The sequence below is a fragment of the Siphateles boraxobius genome, unplaced genomic scaffold (assembly GCF_051911475.1).
Source record: "Siphateles boraxobius isolate OS27281-9 unplaced genomic scaffold, OSU_SipBor_1 1, whole genome shotgun sequence".
Lineage (NCBI taxonomy): Eukaryota > Metazoa > Chordata > Actinopteri > Cypriniformes > Leuciscidae > Siphateles > Siphateles boraxobius.
Window position 1 is genome coordinate 5,733,077 of NW_027508699.1, and position 9,508 is coordinate 5,742,584.

General features: G+C 44.4%; 1 long non-coding RNA gene across 1 annotated transcript; it reads left to right on the forward strand.

The window, feature by feature from the left end:
* The first annotated feature begins 8,224 nt into the window (after positions 1–8,224).
* LOC143706630 (uncharacterized) lies at positions 8,225–8,666 on the forward strand. The gene is made up of 3 exons (XR_013193044.1): positions 8,225–8,268; positions 8,363–8,425; positions 8,558–8,666. It is a non-coding gene; the product is annotated as an uncharacterized LOC143706630 (long non-coding RNA).
* The last annotated feature ends 842 nt before the right edge of the window (positions 8,667–9,508 follow it).

A 9,508-nucleotide genomic window follows, 5' to 3' on the forward strand; every position in this document is an offset into this window, starting at 1 on the left:
CCGTGTGCGGCACGCCGTGTCAACCACCTCTGGGACAGAGGGGGACGAGGAGAGCACGGCTTGTGGGCGGCGCTCTGTGACGTCCGAGAACTCTCTGTGCTCAGAGACGGGAGAGTCAGCTCTTTGGAGAATAAGGATTCTTCCCCGGCCCTCCCCCGGGGAAAGGAGTGGTCCTGCTACCAACTCCTGGAAAGAACTGAGTCCCATCTCTGAGGAGCCCATCTCAAGAGCGCCGCTTAACCCGGCGTGTAGCGGGGTGCGGGGCTGGAGAGGACTGTGGCGTCCGACCGCGGCCTCCAGAGCCGACCCGGGTGAACGGGGGGGCGCCCTCGGCGGTGGGCAGACCGAGGGATCTGAGCGGACGGCGGGGCCGTCGGGACAGAATCAACCTCAGTTTGCTCCATCGCCGAGAAGCCCGTCTTAAGAGCGCTGCTTAACCCGGAGTGTAGCGGGGCTGGAGAGGGCTGTGGCGTCTGCCCGCGGCCCTCAGAGCCGGACCGTGAACGGGCGGGGTGGGAGCCGTGGGAGGGCGCCTTCGGCGGTGGGCAGACCGAGGGATCTGAGCGGACGGCAGGGCCGTCGGGACAGAATCAACGTCAGTCTGCTCATGGGTGGCTGAGAGCTGTTGGGCAAGCCCTCAACCGCACCGCCGAAGAGGCCGACCTGGGATATGGGAATGTCGGACAGACGGGTCCGCGCGACATCCAGCACATCAGACAGGTTCAGCCACAGAATGGTGAGCATCACCTGACCCAGGGAGCGTACGGCCACTTTCGTTGCTCAGAGAGCAAGGTCAGTGGCGGCGCGCAGCTCAGTGAAGAGCCCTGGGTCAGTCCTGCCCTCGTGCAGGTCCATGAGCATCTGGGTCAGTGCATGCAGTGAGGCGGCTGCCAATCCCGTGGCGCTATAGGATCTCGCCTCAAGCGTAGACGAAAAACTACAGGCCACGTGCGGGTGCTTAGGATTGCGCCGAGAAGAAGCACTCTGAGGACACATAGCATCGCAACAGAGCGTTCAGCCGGGGGGACCCCAGTGTACCCATGGGCAGCGGCCCCATCGAGGGGAGGAAAGGCGGATGAGATCAGCGAGCGGTCCCGAGAAGACAAGGGGGTCTTCTTGGACTTCGAGATCTCATCATGCACGTCCGGGAAGAGAGGTATTGGGGTTTGCCGTGGACGAGGGTCGGCGGCCTTACCCAAAACCCATCGTCCCAGGAAAGCATGGCCGTCATCTCCGGATCAGAATCAGGCACAGCCGTATGCACACCGGAAGGTGGCAGCTGTGACGAGCCCTCACTTCCAGAAGACTCAAACCCACCTAGTGATGCTGCAACAGACATGGCATCTTCCTCTGTAGCTTCAACTGAAACACGCGGGCCACCAGAGGGTAGACTCGCGGGAATCAGCAGTTCACTAGGGGGCACCGTCATTGAAGGGGGGGTCTGGGGTCGCGGAAACATAGTCGGCGCCTTGATCCAGACCGTAACCCTCAGGTCACCCTGGCCACCAGCCGAAGATCGGGGGTGGATGAGGGGACTCTCACTCTTGCGAGTTCACCGAGTCTCGACCTATATATGACGCGATGATCACGTTCCCAGCGAGAACATGAGTCACCCACGAGCGCTGTTCAAGCATGATCAAAGCCCAAACACACTAGACAGCGCTCATGCCCATCAGAGTCCGATACAAGTCCACTGCAACCAGAAATGCACGGGCGAGCCGTCTTTAAAAAGACGTGCCGCGTGCAAGCTCTTTTATGAGAGGAGAAAAAAAAACTCTGCGAGGTTGAAGCACACGGGGAGACACACACACACCCTGGCAGATCACTGCACAGATCAGCAGGCACTGTGAGCTCGCTGCAGATCGCCGTCACACCAACACCGGAGAGAGAAGCTCGTCTCGTAGAGCGAAGTCAGAGATGACTGTGGAGTGAAGAAATACTCTTGGCTCCGAAGCGAAAACATATCTGCATGTTGCCGGCGTCCTCCTTTTATACCCACGAGGTAAGGCGGAGATACGCTATGCAAATTCCACAGACCCATGGCATTTCTTTGCCATTGGCTCGTTTTGTAATACTCGAAGTCGATAGGTGTTCTAAGCGAAACCCCATTCGTCGTCATCCGACGTAACTCGGAGTGACAACGAAAGGGAACTAGAAGTTTTTCGAATTTCGTGGAGAGAGAGCACGATTGCGTACAGAAAGGTTTTTAAAACTGCTAGTTATGCTTATTTTTTAACTCTCTTTGAAGAAAAACACAACCCTAGCTATTTATTTGATACAGTGGCAAAATTAACAAGAAATAAAGCTTCTACTTCTGAAGTTTCCAAAAAGCATAGCAGTAATGACTTTATGAACTTCTTTACTTACAAGATTAATAGTATTAGGGAGAAAATTATAACTAGGCAACCATCTACTACAGTATCGCATCAGACAGTGCATTGTTGTGCCCCTGAGGAAAAATTCCATTCATTCGTTGCAATAGGAGAGGAAGAATTTTCTAAACTCATTAAATCATCTAAATCAACAATATGTATGTTAGACCCTAAGCTATTGAAAGAGATGCTTCCAGAGTTCATAGACCCTCTTCTTAATATCATTAATTCATCTTTGTCATTAGGATATGTACCAAAAAATGTCAAGCTGGCTAAGAATAAACCGCTTGTTAAAAAACCACAACTTTATCCTACAGAATTAGTCAATTACAGGCTGATCTCGAATCTACCTTTTCTGTCAAAGATACCTCACAAAAATGTTCCTTTTTAGGAAGAAATGGTATCTGCAAGGATTTCCAGTCAGGATTTAGACCGTATCATAGTACTGAGACGGCTCTCATTAGAGTCACAAACGATTTGCTCTTATCATCCAATCGTGGTTGTATCTCTCTATTAGTGTTACTCGATCGTAGCGCTGCATTTGATACTATTGACCATAACACTCTTTTAAATAGACTCGAAAATTATGTTGGTATTAGTGGAATTGCATTAGCATAGTTTAAATCATACTTATCTGACCGTTATCAGTTTGTAGCAGTAAATGAAGAGATGTCTTATCAAACACAAGTTCAGTATGGAGTGCCACAAGGCTCAGTACTAGGACCACTGCTGTTCACTCTGTACATGCTACCCTTGGGAGATATCATTAGTAAGCTTGGCATTAGTTATCACTGTTATGCTGATGATACTCAGCTCTATATTTCTTCACGCCCTGACGAAACTTACCAATTCACAAAATTAACGGAATGCATAGCTGATATAAAAAAACTGGATAACTATTCATGTCCTACTACTTCATTCTGAAAAAGACAAAGATTCTAATTATTGGACAAAAAACGTCCTCACGTAATCACCTAGAATACTGTCTTACACTTGATGGCTACTCTGTCAAACCTTCGTCGTCGGTTAGGAACCTGGGTGTGCTCTTTGATACCAATCTTTCATTTGAAAGTCACGTTTCCTGTATCTGTTAAACTGCATTCTTCCATCTTAAATATATATATATAAATTACGTCATATGCTCTCAATTACAAATGCGGAACAATTAGTTATTGCGGAATTAATTAGTTAATTCATGACATCGCGGCTAGATTATTGTAATGCTCTTACGGGTGGTTGCCCTGCACGCTTGATCATTAAACTACAGCTGGTCCAAAACGCAGCAGCTAGAGTTATTACTAGAACCAGGAAGTATGACCATATTAGCCCGGTTCTGTCAACACTGCATTGGCTCCCTATTAAACATCGTATACATTTCAAAATATTGCTGATTACCTACAAAGCACTAAATGGTTTATCTCCCCAGTACTTAAGCGAGCTCTTCCTTCATGTCTATTGTGATCTGAAAATTCCGGTCAGTTGATAATACCTAGAATATCAAAATCGACTGCTGGAGGCAGATCCTTTTCCTATTTAGCATCAAAACTCTGGAACAGTCTTCCTAACATTTTCCGGGAAGCAGACACACTTTGTCAGTTCAAATCTAGACTAAAAACACATCTTTTTGACCTAGTATACACATAACACATTCTAAACTTCTATAATTCAATGTTAGGCTGCATAGATTAGGTCAGCCGGAACTGGGAACACTCCCATAAATCCTGATGTACTCATTACATCATAAGAAGAATGGCGCCTACGCTAATAATTAGTCTCTCTGTTTATCCCAAGGTTTACCGCAGTCCGCCGGATCCAGGCCATATCCAGATCTGATAAAGGACCTGCGCCTTGACACTACGAAAACGCAGTTCTGAAGTGTCAACTCTCTCCCCTGTGAAGGCCCCCTTCTCCTTCCCTTTACCTCTGTACAGATAAAACGATGTCAAAATAGTTCCGGTTCACATGGCTACTCGGAAGTGATAAATAATTCTGTATTATAAATTTTTAAGGCCAGACAAGTAATTTGTTTAGGTCAATTTGTAAAGAAAGACTACACGCCTCCGCATATATATATTCAAACGTGCATACCTATAGACTAAACACGTAATACATATGTGCACGCCGTCAGCGTTTTCACAGATTTGGTTTTTAAAGCTTGCGCAGAGATTAAAAAACATGTAAATATATATTTATTTATTTTTTCTTCAAGGCTTGCACCTTGGAACCTATTTCAAGGTTTGCGTTTTCGAGCCACCAAAAACTGTTGTTGTGCGAATAATCGGGCCAGAGAGCATTAAGGGTTTTCTGTTAGAACGGTGTCGTGTTAGCGGCCTCTAAGTTAATAACTAATGATCTTTGCAACGGAAGTGAATCGATCAAAACTAACTTTAGCTGGACAACAACTTTAATCTAGAGCGGCTGTAAAGCCAAAACAATCTGTTACTTTAATTTCTTATTATCACTCTAAAGCTGCTTTGAAACAGTCCATATTGTTAAAAGCGCTATATAAATGAAAGTGACTTGACATCACCACATGTTGTTTGGGAGGGTTTCGAGAAAAATCCTCTGCTCTCATTCAAAAACAAATTCCAGCATATTCAGTTGTCAATTCAAGTCCTTGAAGTTAATGAAGTTGCCTTCATTTATATAGTGTTTTTAACAATATAGATTGTTTCGAAAACCAGCTTTACAGTGATAATAGGAAATTAAAGTAACAGAAATTGTTTTGGCTTTACAGCAGTTCTAGAATAAAGTTATTTCCAGCTAAAGTTAGTTGTTAGACACTACTGGAACTTAAAACAGGATAGGGTCAGATGAAAATGAAAGCGTAAGTGTAAGTTCTATCAGAAAGACTCCACTGCACGTCATTAATTCATAATTTCGAGCAGCCAATCACAGCTTGACATCAAATATAAAAAGACTGATCTTACCCTCCTATTTTGTTGCCTGTAGGTGTCGTAGCAAAGTTCCCCTCCATCCTCCACCACCACGAGGATGGCTCCCGTCCACTCGTTCGGGGGTAGGCTCCGCCCCTGCCTCTATCATCAGACAGGACCTACCAGTTAACTTCCAAACCTGGATGGAGGACGAGGGCCGGTTTTAGACCTAAAACTGCACCACCACAGCCACAGTGCTTGTTGTGAATGATATTGCTAATGCATTAGATGAGGGAAAGCCCTGTCCTGCATTGTTTATAGATCTGTCAAAGCTTTTGACACTGTAGACCATGATATACTTTTGAGTAATCTCTCATTTATCAGGGTGGGTCCTGATGCCTGCAGATGTTTCTCTAACTACCTGACAGATAGAACTCAAGCCGTCTTGGTTGATGGGGTTAAGTCAGAGCCATTAGCATTACTAAAAGGGGTGCCTCAAGGTTCAATAATTGGCCCATTGTTTTTTTCATTGTATATAAACAGTATTGGTGATGGTATTAGAAAATGACAAATTCATTTTTATGCAGATGATACTGTGTTGTACACTACTGCCCGATCAGCAAAGCAAGCTTTAACGATGTTAGAGTCTGATTTTAATATTTTACAGAGATCTCTTTTAAAACTTAAATTGGTTTTAAAAGCTAAATAAAGAAAACTAATTTTATGTTTTTTTCTAAGTCAAAACTTTCCTTAACCCCTTAACTGTTGTAACGGTGGTGGCCGCCCTAACACAAATAAAGAAAAACTTCGGGCGCCAGACTAGATAAAAACCTGTCAAAATTTAAATCAACCCAGGATAGCCAAAAAATAACAACCTGTTACACCACAAAATTATAGTAATAATCCCAGAAAAATTCAGTGTTCACAAGGGATATTTATTCGTAAATTATATACTGTTCATAATAATAATAAAACAAAAAAGAGAAATGGAAATAAATAAACAACACAAAAAAAAATAGTACAACTATAGTGGTAGCAGATCTCTTTGGCATTCTTGCTGTTTTCTTTGGCTTGAGTTTGCAGATGATGAAGATGATGAACCACATCATAGGAGGCAGCGTCTGGAGTTAGATTAGGCCCACAGAGTATTTTGTCCATTGGGCTTTGGAGTTTCCTACCAAGCTGGAGTTCTGCTGGGGTTAGTCCCGCAACTGCTTGCAATAATTTTGAAACTTCAGGGTCTTTGTGCTGTTCTTCCCATAGGACAACATCTGACACAGGCAGTGCTGGGTCTTTTCCACTGGAGTACAAGTTACATCTTGAGGTAACAGAAGACCTGGATAGAGCATCCAGAGCTACATTTAGCTTCCCTTTTCTGTACTCAATAACAAAATCGAATTTCTGCAATCTAGGGACCCAACGGATGAGGCGGCTGGTGGTTTTAGTGGAGCTCATGACCCATTGCAACGCAGAATGGTCGGTGACAACTGTGAAAAGCTTGTGCTCCAAGTAATGTTGCCACTTTTCCAGGGCCCAGATGACTGAAAGACATTCTTTCTCTGTTTCAGTATAATTGAGTTCGGCCCCAGTTAAGGTTCGGCTTGCATAGGCGATAACCTCCTCTCTGCCAGCATCCCTCCGTTGTGCTAATATGACACCCAGACCGGTGTCACTGGCATCAGTGTATACAGTGAATGGATGCTGAAGGTCGGGATGGCCAAGAATGGGTGGTGAAGTGAGGCAAGACTTTAGTTGGTCAAAAGCTTGTTGACATTGAATTGTCCATTGATAACTATGTCCCTTCTTTTTCAGTGCGTTGAGGGGTTCAGTAATTTTAGAAAAATTCGGAACAATCCGATGATACCACCCTGCTAAACCGAAGAAACACTGAACTTCCTTCAAGTTCGCAGGCACAGGGTAGGCATGAATGGCTTGAGTCTTACATGGGTCTGCTGAAATGCCTTTGACACTTACACCATGTCCTAGGAAGGTGATTTCTTGAAGACAAAATTGACTTTTCTTCAAGTTAATGGTGAGACCAGCAGTTTCTAGTCTATGGAGGACAGTCTGGAGGTCGTGGAAATGCTGAGTTATCGAAGGCGAGTACACAATGATATCATCGATGTACACAAAGCATATTTTTCTCCTTAGTTCTCCCAGAACAGTCTCCATGAGCCTCTGAAAAGTTGCGGGAGCATTTTTGAGCCCAAACGGCATAGCATTAAATTAAAAGAGACCTGCAGGAGTGATGAAGGCTGTCTTGGTTTTGCTGTCGGGGTCCATGGTCACCTGCCAATATCCACTGTTGAGATCAATAGTAGAAAAGATGGCTGCCCCAGAGAGTGATTCCAATATTTCTGTGATTTTGGGAAGAGTGTAAGCATCACTTTCGGTAACAGAATTAACCTTGCTGTAATCCTCACAGAATCTCAATTTGCCGTCTTTTTTAGGGAATAAGACCACCGGTGATGTCCAACCAGAGTGGGAGGCTTCAACTATTCCTTGCCTCAACATTTCGTCAAGTTGCTCATCCAGTGCAGGTTGCTTAATGGGACACAAACGGTATGGTTGTTGTTTGATGGGTACTTGGCTGGTGGCATAGATGCGGTGTTGGAGAACCTCAGTACGTCCAGTACTGAGAGTGCATACCTGAGGGCGGCCTTCAAGGATTTGGAGTAACTGTAGCTTACCTTCCAAGGGTAAATGAGCAGCGTCCACAGCTTTTTTTTTTATCAATCTCTTTTCATCAATACTGTTAAAGTGTTGAATTTGCAATGGTGATGATAGAGGGGGAACAGAAGTTAACAAGGAAAGGCTTTGAGTGGCTTTCTTAAATTGACTCCTCTCTTTTTGGTGACTTACATTTGGCACACTTGGATTTCCTGGTTGAAAGGGGTACTCTTTTGAAGGATCAAGCTTGAAGGAGTATCTCTGCCCTCTACATATACTCTACATATATATATACATACCTCTATACTGTCCTCTACATCTCCAACACTGAACTGGGATTTTCTCAGCAGGTTGGTTTGAGGAGGTTCTTTGTGATGTGGATAGTTGTTTAGGGCCCATTCGACCACAATCATAACGAAGCTGTTGTTCATAATCTTTTTCCAGTTGATGTCCTAATTTTACCAGCTCTTCCACAGTATTCACCCGGCTACGCAATTGGCTGGCAAGGTATGGCTTGATATTCTTGAGTATCATCTTCACAATCTCACCCTCTGTAAAATCTGCCTTCCATCTTTTTACAAAGAGCTCTGTAAGAAAACGCAAAGTCTCTAATAGATTCTGTGTCTCTTTGAATTCTAGTACGGACACGTTCAGCCAGTTCGTCCTCATAATCCTCAGAAAGGAAAGCAGATAAAAATGCAGCCTCAAACTCATTCCAAGTGGTTCTGGTGGCCCGTCTGACTTCCCACCAGTCACGTGCTGTTCCGTATAGGACAGTACGGAAGGTAGCCAGGATGTCTACATGTGTCAGGGGATGTAGAGACAAAAAATCCTGACATTTGGTTAAGTACAGTAGGGGGTCTGCATCGTCTGAAGGCCTTCCAAATGTGGGGAAAGTTAATTTTATATGGTCACTTTTAAACACATATTTTAAAAGAGGGGTTGAAGAAGTTGAAGGAGTCACTGGAGCAGAATCGGATGGCAGGGATGAAGTACCGATGGTGCTGGGATCTGGTGGTATCAATACACTTAACTTTTGTTGATCCGCACTTTCTTTGACACTTTGAAATCCTTTTTCCACTTCACTTTTCAATTCTTTGAAACTGGTGAGGCATTGATCAGTTTGTGTAATACTTTGTTGGAGTTTTAAAGTTATCTTATCATGGCTTGTTTGGAATACATTTTGAACAGCTTTGATGTCCTGCTGAACCTCTGACTTGAGCTGATTAACCATGAAACGCAGCTCAGACACCAAGGTAGATTCAACCTTTTGGAGTTCTCCGGTGATCATTAACTTCATTGCTTTAGTCAGCTTGTCTGCTTCAGACTCCTCTTGTTGCTTCGTAGTAGTAAACAGGGTGAAAACTTGACTTTTTTTATCCTCCACTTTTGCAGCAAGATCAGCAATCTGCCTATTGTGATGAGAGATCAGCAATCTGCCTATTGTGATGAGAAGAAGTTTCTTTCACTTCCTGGGTAAGTTCCTTCACTTTCTCTTCTTGTCTTGTCATTAAGTCAAACAAGGCACCCCAGTTCCCTTGTACCCGAGCAGTGACTTGTTGTATTTCCCTTCCAGGAGTTGGTAAAATT